Source organism: Triticum dicoccoides, chromosome 2B (assembly GCF_002162155.2).
Source record: "Triticum dicoccoides isolate Atlit2015 ecotype Zavitan chromosome 2B, WEW_v2.0, whole genome shotgun sequence".
Taxonomy (NCBI): domain Eukaryota; kingdom Viridiplantae; phylum Streptophyta; class Magnoliopsida; order Poales; family Poaceae; genus Triticum; species Triticum dicoccoides.
Genome location: NC_041383.1, coordinates 409,527,858 through 409,540,018, shown reverse-complemented (window position 1 = coordinate 409,540,018; position 12,161 = coordinate 409,527,858).

Sequence of the window (12,161 nt, the reverse complement as noted above, 5' to 3'; positions counted from 1 at the left end):
GACATTGGGTGTGGTGTTTTGTTTTCAATCATTTGCTTCGTATTCTAACAGGGATTAGAGTATTGCTTCAGTACAACCCCTTGAAAAAGGTTTTTGAATTTTTATGTAGATCAAAAGGAGTATATAAGTTATAATAAGGGGTGATGTGGTCATTTTCATTCAGTGCAGATAACGTCAACTTCGATCTACTAACGCCATGATCGGTTTCCATATTCCTCGCGGCAGTTAGTTGCATATTACTAGATATATGGGCATGAGTTGAAGAACTGTATGCGAGTATTTATTCACATGGTCAATCAATATATTGATAACAGCTGTATGGTTGAATCTCGTGGTTGTATTTGCCTATCTTGGCTTACGACTTGAGTGATTTTGAGATAAGTGAACCACATTTGCACCAGGAAATTATGTGTAGGAATTGTGGAGGAGATTTATTCCATTGGTTCGTTAGTGCAAATCGTTGGGTGATTATCTAAGTGATGATAACATAAGTTACAATAAAAGGTCAAGATGTAATAATCGAAACAAGCACCTTCTAATTTCTAATCCCTGTCTTGCTATCGAAACAATGAAAACAGGACTATCAAAAAACAGGGTTTCGTCCCACTTTATATATACAGCACAAAGGGAGTAGGACTCTCAGCCCCCATTTCTAGGGCGTGTTCGGAGCTCCTCCCACTCCACGCTTCATAAATTCTTGAAGCAGATCTGAGCCGAACGAAATATCTGCGAGAAGCTAGCTTCAGGAAGCTACGACCGATTGCGGTGCAAAAACGCGAAGCAGCATCGGCCCAGCTCCACGGATTGGAGAATTGAAAGTTCGCTCAATTTACAAGGTGTTGCCACCGCCAAAGAAAACGGTTCGCTGCCCCCTCGCTCGAACAAAAGAATCTAGTGATCTCCAGCGAATCAGTACACCTCTTCCCACCTGAATCGATGCATTGGGCCTGAATTTGCTGCCTCTAGCCAGCCCAGTCGGTGCCAAATGGGCCACAACCCTCCCAGCTAGGCTCCACCGCTACGAGAAGTTGCCGATTCAAGCAGAACGGTTTTTGAATCGCCAGGTGAAGCTAGAAGCCACAAAAAGAAGCTGGATTTGAGAAGTTTTGTGAAGCTGGAGGAGATCGGAACACGCCCCTAATCTCTTATAAATTCTCATACCCTCTAACCTTACAATGTACTCCCTCTGCTCGCATATGCAAGATGTTTTGGATATTTCGATATAGACTGCATACAAAGTGAAATGAGCGAACAAACACAGTGAAGCGTGTTTATAAACATCTGATTCAGAAAAAAAACTGGAATATCTTATACTATTTGTTCCACATGTGAGTTGCCCTCACCAGACATGGTTCTAAAACGGAAGTGGTGTTTCTGCACACGAGCAGATGTAGTCCCTTTATCTGTGCCGATGATTATTGCATTGGGATGTGTTCTTAGTTCTTTTTTTGGGAGATACGGTAGCGTGGAAAATGGGATACAACGCGTAATACGGAAGGCAGTTTCCTGTACCGTGGGTCAGGATAACGCGAACGGTCAGCTAGACGTAGCCTCTTTGACGTATGTCTGCTATTTATGGGTCCTGCTATTCTCCCCCTCGAGTAGTGGGTCTGTTTGACGTGGTTCAGACATTTTTTTTTAGCTCTTTTTGCTTCCGATTCTCTGTAAACAGTCGCGAGTAAGCAGTACCGTATCACGTGCATGCCACAAGCCCCTTTTGTCCTCGGATTTTCTGGGAAAATATGGTATGCCCAATGTGCCTACCCCAACTGTTTTTCTGGAATATATTAATAAAAGATGAAAAATGAAAAAGGTATAATTTAAAATAAAATATTCTCCCATTTAAGAAAACCCTTACATTTGAAAAATGTTTGCAAAACTTACAAAATGCATGTCAATGTTTCAAATGTTTCTATAACTTTCAAAATGCTCACCAAATTGAAGAGAGAAATATTCAGAGACTTTTAGAAAAAAAGTTATTAATTTTATATGTTCATCGATTAAAAAAATTCATTGCATATTTGAAAGATGTCCATGGTTTATTTAGAAAAATGTATATCACTCATTTGAAAAACTTATCGCGCACATTAGGAAAATGTCCATAACATATTTTAAAATGCCCCATCATGTAGTTTGTAAACTTTTCGTAGTCTATTTGTTCTCGTGGATGTTCTATGCGTTAAATGGAGCATTAATTTGTTGAGTGCAACACATTTCAGAATCGAGCAAAGGAGATGGCAATATAAATCTCTAATGCCACACACCAGTAGTTCCTTGGAGCCGGGATTTAAAAAAAATGTTTTTTTGAAGTTTTCCAAAAATATTTTTTCCCTATGAGTACATACGGATGTTTCTATGTACCTATGGAGCTCGGATTTTCAAAAATAATCAAAAAACATATTTCAAATTTCCATAAATAATAAACTATTAGAGTTTTCACAGTGTACATATGGACGTTCTCTATGTACCTGTAAAAGTTTGCTAAATAATACGGAATATGATATATTATACACTACCCATGAAAGACATCCGACCCCGAAACAACATATAAACCTTTTTTTTATGTATTTGTCTTTTTTATAGCTGACATATCGTTTTTTATGAAATTGCATACAGATATACCAAACATTTATATATACATATACATAAATTTTCAAACTGTAAAGTTAATATTTTGAAACTTTTAGAAGTAAGATCCCTGCAGTCCGTTCTCCAGACTGACTATTTGGATTGTAGTACTACCACTGGCGTAAGCACTAATAAAGAAAATAAAGAGTACTAGTTTACTTTTTAGAAGAAAACATAAGGTTACTAGTTTGTTTCAGGGATTCTGGGCCGGGAATAAGTAACAGGGGCAGCAGCATTATTAAATCCCTGGCAAAAAGTGGGCCATGCGACAGAAGTGGATCAGAATACAAATCAATATACAAAGCTAAATACACAGCACACAACGAATCTTGCAGCAAACGAACCGGGTGGATAAAAGGAGCATCTCAGCTCGCGCTCAGGTCGACACTTTCGTTCTAAAACACACTTCATTCCTTTGAGTGTCTTCTCTCTTTATTTATTTATTTAGTTATTACTCCCTCTATCTTAAAATATAAGATCATTTTTACGCTATCATAGTGTTAGAAATGATCTTACATTTTTTTCGCCGAAGGGAGTATTATTTATATGCTTTGAGTTGTTTATTTGCTAACCTGATGAATAAACAACGGAATGTGAAGTGAAACCACCGAAGACAGGTGAGACCGCTTCGTCCCGACCGCTCCCGCGAGCGGCTGGGCAAAGCCCTAGGCGCCGCCGGCCCTAGCCCTCCCCCTACCTCTCTTTCCCCTCGTCGCCGCCAGAGGGCGCGGCTGGGCAAAGCCTGGTCCGCCTCGGCGGCGGCGGGGCTTTCTTCCCTCCTGGCTAGGCGGCGCGCGGCGCGGGACGCAGTGGTCGGCGGGAGCACCATGCTCGGCATGGGGCGCGGCGGCGGCGAGGCGCGCGGGCGGCGTAGGCGGGCGTGCTAGCTGCGGTGGCTGCGCGGGCTAGGTGGGGCGTGCCTGTGCGAGGATGGCGGGGCTGGACCTCTCGATCCAGATCTGGATCAGATCCCTCCGGCGGGCTGCTCGTGGGCGGCTCGGGCCATGGCGGTGGGGGGTCGTGGCTGGAGGTCGTCGGCGAGCTCATCGTGCTTCGAACGGCGGGCTGGATGGAGGCGCGTGCAGGGGCCCGATGGTGGCGGATGGTCTCGGCCAGATCTGTCCGTTGCCGCACCTCGCGGTGAGGGCCGTGGGCGGCGCGGGTTGGTGGCCTCTGCAGCGCTCCGACGTGGTGTAGGCTCCGACGTGGGTGGTAGCTTCGACGTGCTGGCTCGTGGTGGCTTGGACGGCATTTTTGGGTGGCTGTGGGTGGCTCACCGGTAGCGGGAGGTGCGTGTTCGGCGGCTCTGACGCTTGGAGCCCGGCGGGCGACGCGGGTTGGGCAGTGGTCCGGTGTGGTTGCTGCTCCGGTCGTGGATGGCTCCATGGCAGCTTGGCAGGTCGGCTGCGGTGGTGGCTGGCATGTTTCGGCGTCGGCTCGTCCATAGGCGGCTTGTTCGACCTTCGACCCCTCTCCTCATCATCCGGGTGCTACTTTTGTCGAAGGGCTGGCCTTCTCCCAGCTGCGGTCCATCACTCGTCCCGTGCACGGTGCGGCAGGATTGAGCCCGTCCCGCGCACGGTGCGGCAGGATCGACCTCGTCTCGCGCACGGTACGGCAGGACCAAGCTCGTCTTACGCCTGGTGCTGCAGGACGAGTCGATGGAAGCCAGTGGTGGCTGGCCTATTGGGTCTCGGCGTTGAGAGTCACCCAGGGGTGCGTAAGGTCCTACCTTTTTCGCTCGTCTCTTTGGTTGGGGTAGCGGCGGGTCTCGGGCGAGACGGTGTCGAGGTCTTGGATGCCGGGGCGGCGGCCCTGGTGGTGGTAGCGCGATGCTTTTGGGCAAAGCCCGTGGCTTGGTGCTGCCCGGTGGCCATGGTCGTGTGGGCGGCGTGGTAGCCGGGGTGTGGCGTCCGGTGGCGGTGAGTGTTGGCCGTAGTGAAAACCTGTTCCATCTTCGCACGGACCGGCGGCGGCGTGCTCGTACCCTTCTTGAAGGCGTCGTCGCGGCTCTCATTGCCCGTCGTGCGGCTCCAGGGAAAACTCTGATGCTTGGATCGGGCGGTGGCGGCGCTCCGGTGTCGTATCCTTCCTGAAGACGCCGCCTTTAAACCCACGGTTCATCGTATGCGACTTCATCTCTTTGCAGTGGTAGTGTTAGGAGTAAAGTTGCTGCGCTCGGCGTCTATGTATCCGGCCTTGGATGTGTGCGTGTGTTATGGTGGTGTGCGGTTGTACCGCGTTGTTGGTGATATTTGTATATATAAAGCGGGACGAAAGTTTTTTGGTAAGTGAAACCACATGACTGGAAACGGTTTGAATTTTATTACTCTTGTCGAATGAGATGAGATCGGGGCGCAGAAGAGTGATGTGCGCTGTTGTAAGACAATAGACTTTGGGGGGAACCGGCACAACCCTCTAGGGGTGGCCTATCGTATATATATATAATGAGGTGGTATACAACGTTACAATATACACATGTAAATACAATCTAACACCCTCCCTCAATCTTAGCCACTTTCTAATGAATCTAGAAGGGTAAGATTGCGCCTGCAAGTCTCAAACTGTGGCAAAAGCAATGGCTTGGTGAAGATGTCAGCAAGTTGATCCTTGGAAGAAATAAACTTGATATGTAGTTGCTTCTGAGAGACACGTTCACGCACAAAGTGATAGTCAACTTCAATGTGTTTCGTTCGGGCATGGAATACCGGATTTGCAGAAAGGTATGTAGCACCGATGTTATCACACCAAAGAACAGGAGGCTGTGATTGGGGTATACTTAACTCCTGAAGCAAGGACTGTACCCAGATAATCTCTGATGTGGCATTGGTCACAGCCTTATACTCAGCCTCAGTACTGCTACGCGAGACAGTAGCCTGTTTCCGAGCACTCCAGGCAATCAGGTTAGAGCCAAAGAAGACAGCATAACCCCCCGTGGATCGCCTGTCATCCGGATTGCCAGCCCAGTCTGCATCAGAATATGCTGAAAGACAACCAGAGTCAGACGGCCGAATATGCAAACCATGAGCCACCGTGAAATGAATATAGCGCAAAATCCGCTTAACAGCAGACCAATGAGTGTCACGGGGTGACTACAGATACTGGCAGACTCGGTTAACAGCATAGGAAATGTCTGGTCGCGTGATCGTCAAGTACTGGAGCCCACCAACAATACTCCGGTACTCGGTCGCATCAGAAGAAGAAAGAAGCACACCATCAACATCATTGAGCTTATCAGTGGTAGACATGGTTGTAGTCGTCGGTTTGCACTTAAGCATCCCAGCTCGCTGCAACAAATCCAGAGAGTACTTCTTCTGCGTCATAACAAGGCCAGCAGCACGAGAAGTAACCTCCACACCAAGAAAGTAATGAAGCTTCCCAAGGTCCTTGACCGCAAAATCAGCACCAAGTGAGCGAACAAGCGCAGTAGCAGCCGACTGAGAGGAGCTGACCAAAATGATATCATCTACATAGACCAACAAGTACATAGTAACCTCAGGCCTTTGAAGAAGAAACAATGAGGAGTCAGCAGTTGATGATGCAAAACCATGAGCACGAAGAGCCATTGCAAGACGAGCATGCCAAGCACGAGGAGCCTGCTTCAGACCATAAATTGCCTTGGACAGACGACAGAGATGATCAGGGCGATCCGGATCAGAGAAACCCGTAGGCTGGCGCATGTAAACCTCCTCCGCCAAGACACCATGAAGAAAAGCATTTTGAACATCAAGCTGACGAAGAAACCAACCTCGAGTAACAGCCAGAGAGAGAAGAAGTCTGATGGTAGTAGGCTTGACCACTGGACTGAAGGTGTCTTCATAGTCAAGTCCAAAACGCTGTCGAAAACCACGAGCAACCAGACGAGCCTTATAGCGCTCAATGGACCCATCAGAATGCATCTTCACTTTGAAAACCCATTTGGAATCAATGACATTTACCCGTGATTGTGGAGGAACAAGAGTCCATGTCTGATTGCGAAGAAGCGCTTGATACTCCTGCTCCATGGCCTCTCTCCAATGAGGAATGCGCATAGCAGCTTGATACGTGCGTGGCTCAGAGGATGGATCTGCGAGAGCAGCAGACATGCACGCCGCTAACCAAGCAACTGTGCCATCATGACGTTGCTTAGGCTGAAAAATGCCACTCCGACTGCGCGTATGTGGACGTAGAGCAGCAGCAGGAGCCGGCGGAGGCGAAGGTGACGGAGACGTGACGGTCGCCGGAGATGCAGGAATCACCTCAGGCGAGCTCGGGACAGACGACTCCGGGCTGCATGGCGAAGACTGGCCCGACGACAGGGGCTCAGAGGCCATGGGCGAACCGAGGGTGGGCGAGGCCAGCTCCGGTGACACCGGCCCAGACGGCCTTGGCGAGGCGAGAGCAGGCGAGGCCGGCCCTGGTGAGAAGGGCCCAGACACCCTGGCGAGGTAGGGGCGGGCGAGGCCAGGCCTGGTGATGACTGCCCCGATGCCCTGGGCGAGACGGGGACCGAGGAGGCCGGCCCAGTCGGCGGGGTTGCAGGGCGCGACGATGGCGAAGGCAGCCCAGAAGCCAGAGGCGACCGGGCCAGGACGTCGATCGGCCGTGCATGAGCACGGAAACCGAGGCCATGCAGGGGCGCCATGTGCTCCTCATGCACAACAGAAGGTGCCGAGGATGAAGGCGATGGCGACGAAGAGGAAGATGGCGCTTCCAGAATCTCCAAACGAGCCCCACGACCAGTGCCTGCACCATGGTTAGGCAACAATAGAGGAGAATATGCAACATCATCAAATTGGTCAGAAGCAATAGAGGATGAATGCATGACAGGTGGCTCGGTAGTGGACACAGGGAGGTTGGCAAAGGGAAAAACATGCTCATCAAACACAACATCCCGAGAGATGTAGACACGATTAGTGGGAACATGAAGACATTTGTATCCTTTATGAAGAGAGCTATAACCAAGAAAAACACACTTCTTGGAACGAAACTCGAGCTTACGCTTGTTATATGGACGGAGATGGGGCCAGCAAGCACACCCAAACACCTTGAGAAATGTGTAGTCCGGTTGTTCATTAAGGAGAACTTCAATGGGAGTCTTCATATTCAAAATACGAGTGGGAGTACGATTGATGAGAAAACATGCAGTGGTGAAAGCATCACTCCAAAAACGAAACGGAACAGATGCATGGGCCAAAAGAGTCAGACCAGCTTCAACAATGTGACGATGCTTACGTTCTACTGAACCATTCTGCTGATGTGTATGTGGACATGCTAAACGGTGAGTGATCCCAAGCGACTGAAAGAAGGAGTTGAGGTTGCGATACTCGCCACCCCAGTCTGACTGAACATGAACAATTTTGTGCTTGAGAAGGCGTTCAACATGTTTTTGGAACTGAACAAAAATGTCAAACACATCAGATTTACGTTTGATAAGATAAAGCCAGGTAAAGCGGCTGTAAGCATCAACAAAACTGATATAATAATTATGACCACTAACAGAAGTCTGAGCAGGACCCCATACATCTGAAAACACAAGTTCTAAAGGATGTTTCACCTCACGACTGGACTCCGAAAAAGGAAGTTGATGACTCTTCCCCTGCTGACAAGCATCACACACTGCTACATCTTTATTACTAGACACATTACGAAGCTCATGACGACGCAAAACATGCCGGACAATAGGTGTGGCCGGGTGGCCAAGACGAGCATGCCACTGTGACGGAGATACTCGAACTCCACTGAAGACGCGAGCGACGCCAGGATGCTCCAGACGATAGAGACCTTGGCAAAGCCGCCCACTAAGAAGAATGTCCCTCGTGCCCCGATCCTTAATAAAAAGATCAAAAGGATGAAATTCACAAAGCACATTATTATCACGAGTGAGTTTAGGAACTGAAAGAAGATTACGTGTCACAGATGGAACTCGAAGAACATTGCGAAGTTGAAGACTCCTATTGGCATGTCTAGTGAGAAGTGATGCTTGACCAATATGAGAGATGTGCATACCTGCTCCATTGGCGGTGTGGATCTTGTCGGATCCATGGTAGGGTTCACGAGTGTGAAGCTTCCCCATCTCACTGGTCAGGTGCTCTGTCGCCACAGAGTCCATGTACCAGTGGGATCAATGGAGTAGGACTGAGTGTGTCCCTGTGGCTTCTGCGGCGGCGGACGATCAGCCATGGCGACCTAACGAGCAAAGTTGCGTGTATCCTTCCCGTCATCGCCAAGACCAAGAAAACCCCGCTGGAAGCGCTTGTGACACTTCGAGGCCCAGTGCCCATCGCGACCACAAAGCTGGCACACACGTGGACCGCCAGCCCCTGGTAGCGTCGCAGTAGGAGGAGGGGCCGAGGCGGGTGGTGGTGACTGCCCCGAAGGAGCCTTGGATGAAGCAGAGGAGCGACCACCCTTGGTGGCGGCGTTTGCCGAGAGGGCGTCGTTGCCCCTGGATCGGCGCGTCTCGACTCGTTGCTCAGTAAGCAGGAGGCGTGAAAAGACCTCGTGTGCTGGCATGGGCGTGGAGTTGCCCCTCTCATTGATGATCTCGACTAGGGCGTCATACTCCTCATCAAGACCATTAACGATAAACGAGTTGAACTCGGTGTCGGTGAGGGGCTGTCCAATGGAGGCCAGCGTGTCAGCGAGACTCTTGACTTTGTTGTAGAACTCAGTGGCGGTGGAGTCAAGCTTCTGACACTCCCCAAGTTGGCGACGGAGCCCAGATACACGAGCCTGCGACTGTGCCGCAAACGAGCGCTCAAGAATAGTCCATGCCTCGTGGGACGTCTTGGCGAAGACAACAAGCCCAGCAACGGCCGGAGAGAGCGACCCCTGGATGGAGGAGAGGTTCGCCTGATCCTGCCCTATCCAGACACGGTGAGCCGAATTATAGACCGGACCATGCACGCTGTCAACCAGCGCAGGAGGGCAAGGGAGAGAGCCGTCGACATAGCCAAGCAGGTAGTGACTCCCAAGAAGCGGAAGAACCTGCGCGCGCCAGAATATGTAATTGTCCGACGACAACTTGATGGTGATGAGATGGCCGAAATGAAACGGCGGCGGCGGCTGCGATCCCATCGAGGAGACTGGCTGAGGTGAGAACACCGTGGAGACAGTCGGAGGGGCAGCCGGCGCGGTGACAGAGGGCGCGATGGCCGCGGTTGACGCCGCGAAGCCTGCCAGCGCGACGTCCTCCGCCACCAGCGGCGCAGTGGCCGAGGGCGCGACAACCGCGGTTGACGGGGCGGCGGTGGTGTGGGCCACAAGCGCCTGCCCGGGCGAAGTAGCAGCCGGCGGAAGCGCGAAGAGGGAGCCGACGCTCCGTGTCCCGATCGGCGCCTGAAGGGAGGCGGCATCCAGCGGCCTCGAGAGAAGTGCCGCGAGGGAGGCCGGCAGAAAACCGGTGGCGGTGGAGCCGGACGCAGCGGCAGACGTCATAGCAGTCGGGCGACGGCGGCGGCGGGCGCGGCGGCGGCGGCGGTGGCGGCGGCGGCGGTTTAGGGTTTTTAGGCGGAAGCGGACGTAACCTAGCGTGATACCATGTAAGACAATAGACTTTGAGGGGAACCGGCATAACCCTCTAGGGATGGCCTATCATATATATATATAATGAGGTGGTATACAACGTTACAATATACACATGTAAATACAATCTAACAGCTGTGCACGGTTCCGTTGAGCGGGCTCCATTTTCTTTTCCCATTGAGGACTGACTGTGAAGCCGGACGGACGTGGACGTGGACGTGGACGTGACAGGAATGTTTGCCTTGCCTCGGGCTCGTCCTGCTCTGCTGCTGCTAAACTGCAATCATCTCTCTTTGTCAACAAGAGGATTGTAGCCAAGTCGGGTGATGAGATGAGAGTGTCATCATCTCTTTGTACTGGGAATCCATCCATCACCCTTTTCTCGACAATGAGCACACAATTGATGATGCCACTAGCAAATGTCCAACCCAACTGCTCATAAAATATGGTTGGCACTGTTGATGGAAGTGACCACCGTATAGGGGGGAGAGGAATATACCGCAGGATGGTAAAGTACAAAGAGGAAGGGATGCTAAGTACAGTGTTGATTAGTACTCCTAGCTGATTGATGGACAGGTGCCTCCGCTGCTGTGTTGGTGTTGCTGCTGTGGGCTGCAAGGAGATTTGGATCATGCCCAACCCAGATTATATTATACTAGTACCTGTATCTAGATCACTCCTTCCTAGGCTCATCATAGAATGTAGCAGCTTCCACTGAAAGACCATTGGTTGTCTGTCTGATTTGGTCCCCCTGTGTGTGTTGATGGCATTTTACGTATGTGTGTGCTTGTTCTAATCTCACTCATGATAATTCATCTGTTGCATCGCCATGATTTTTATGCACAAACACTGCCGATGGATGTAGAATTTGTATCTGCTCATGCAAGTTGATGATCTGTACTGGCATATAATCCTATATGCATGCAGTATCTCCTAATGAATCAGCCCAATTATGCAGACAAGGCAAGATGATTTTTTTTATTACTTATTTTTTTTTAAAAGGTGTGTATTATATTAAATAATCAACATAGGTTCATTACAATCATCACCGACCAGTCGCAACACGCAGGCTGGAACTGAACCGATCAACACACCCTTACTCACACCACTCCTACCCAAACTAGCGAGAGCGTGGGCAACCCTATTGCCATTTCTAGAGATCTTATCAATAGTAAAATCAGGAAGTTGGCCCAGCAAACTCTGAATTTCCCTACACAAGCTACCAATGGGAGATCTATTAAAGTCCTTTGAAGAAATTTGTTGGATGACATTCACACAGTCGCTCTCAATAACTACTGGCTGGTCTATGAACTGCATGGTATCTCGGATTCCTTCAAGACAGGCTTCAGCTTCGGTCGCCTCAGCACTAGCGCAGTTAGTGATTGTGTTCCAAGCAGATCCAATCACCGCCCCATTTGTATCTCGTAGAACAGCCCCCCAAGCTCCATGGTTTGTCTCCTGAATAAAGCTTGCATCAACATTTAGTTTGAGCCAACCTGAGTTAGGTCTGGCCCATTGATAATCTGCAACTCTCTGTTTAGTCTCACGGAATGAAATGTCTGGCATCACTTTTTCTTTTCCTTTAAAGTCAGGTAGCGACTGTCCCGATCTGATCGCCGCATAGGAGCTAGCATAACTTTCTAGGAATTCTGCTGATGCCTTTATTGTATCTTTCCCGTCACCAAATATAATGTTATTTCTAAGGTGCCATGCTCGCCACCAGATGAAAAGGAGGTGTGTACGCTCCTCCTCATTCGCCTTATTACTTAGGTGCTGACACGACAAGTAAATATATTTTTGATAAATGAGCCACATGAAAGTTTTTTTTGGTTTTGTTTTTTGAAACCAAAGCCAGCCAGCCAGCCACCTGGAAGTAGATGAGCTGCACCAAGATCAAAGATCACGGGAAAGGCTCCTGACATCCATCTGTCAAAACAGAGTTTCCTGAGCAGGCCATGCTTCGGACTTGGTGAGGCCTTCATTAATTATAATTATATATAACAACAATAAAACAAACAATATAAAGG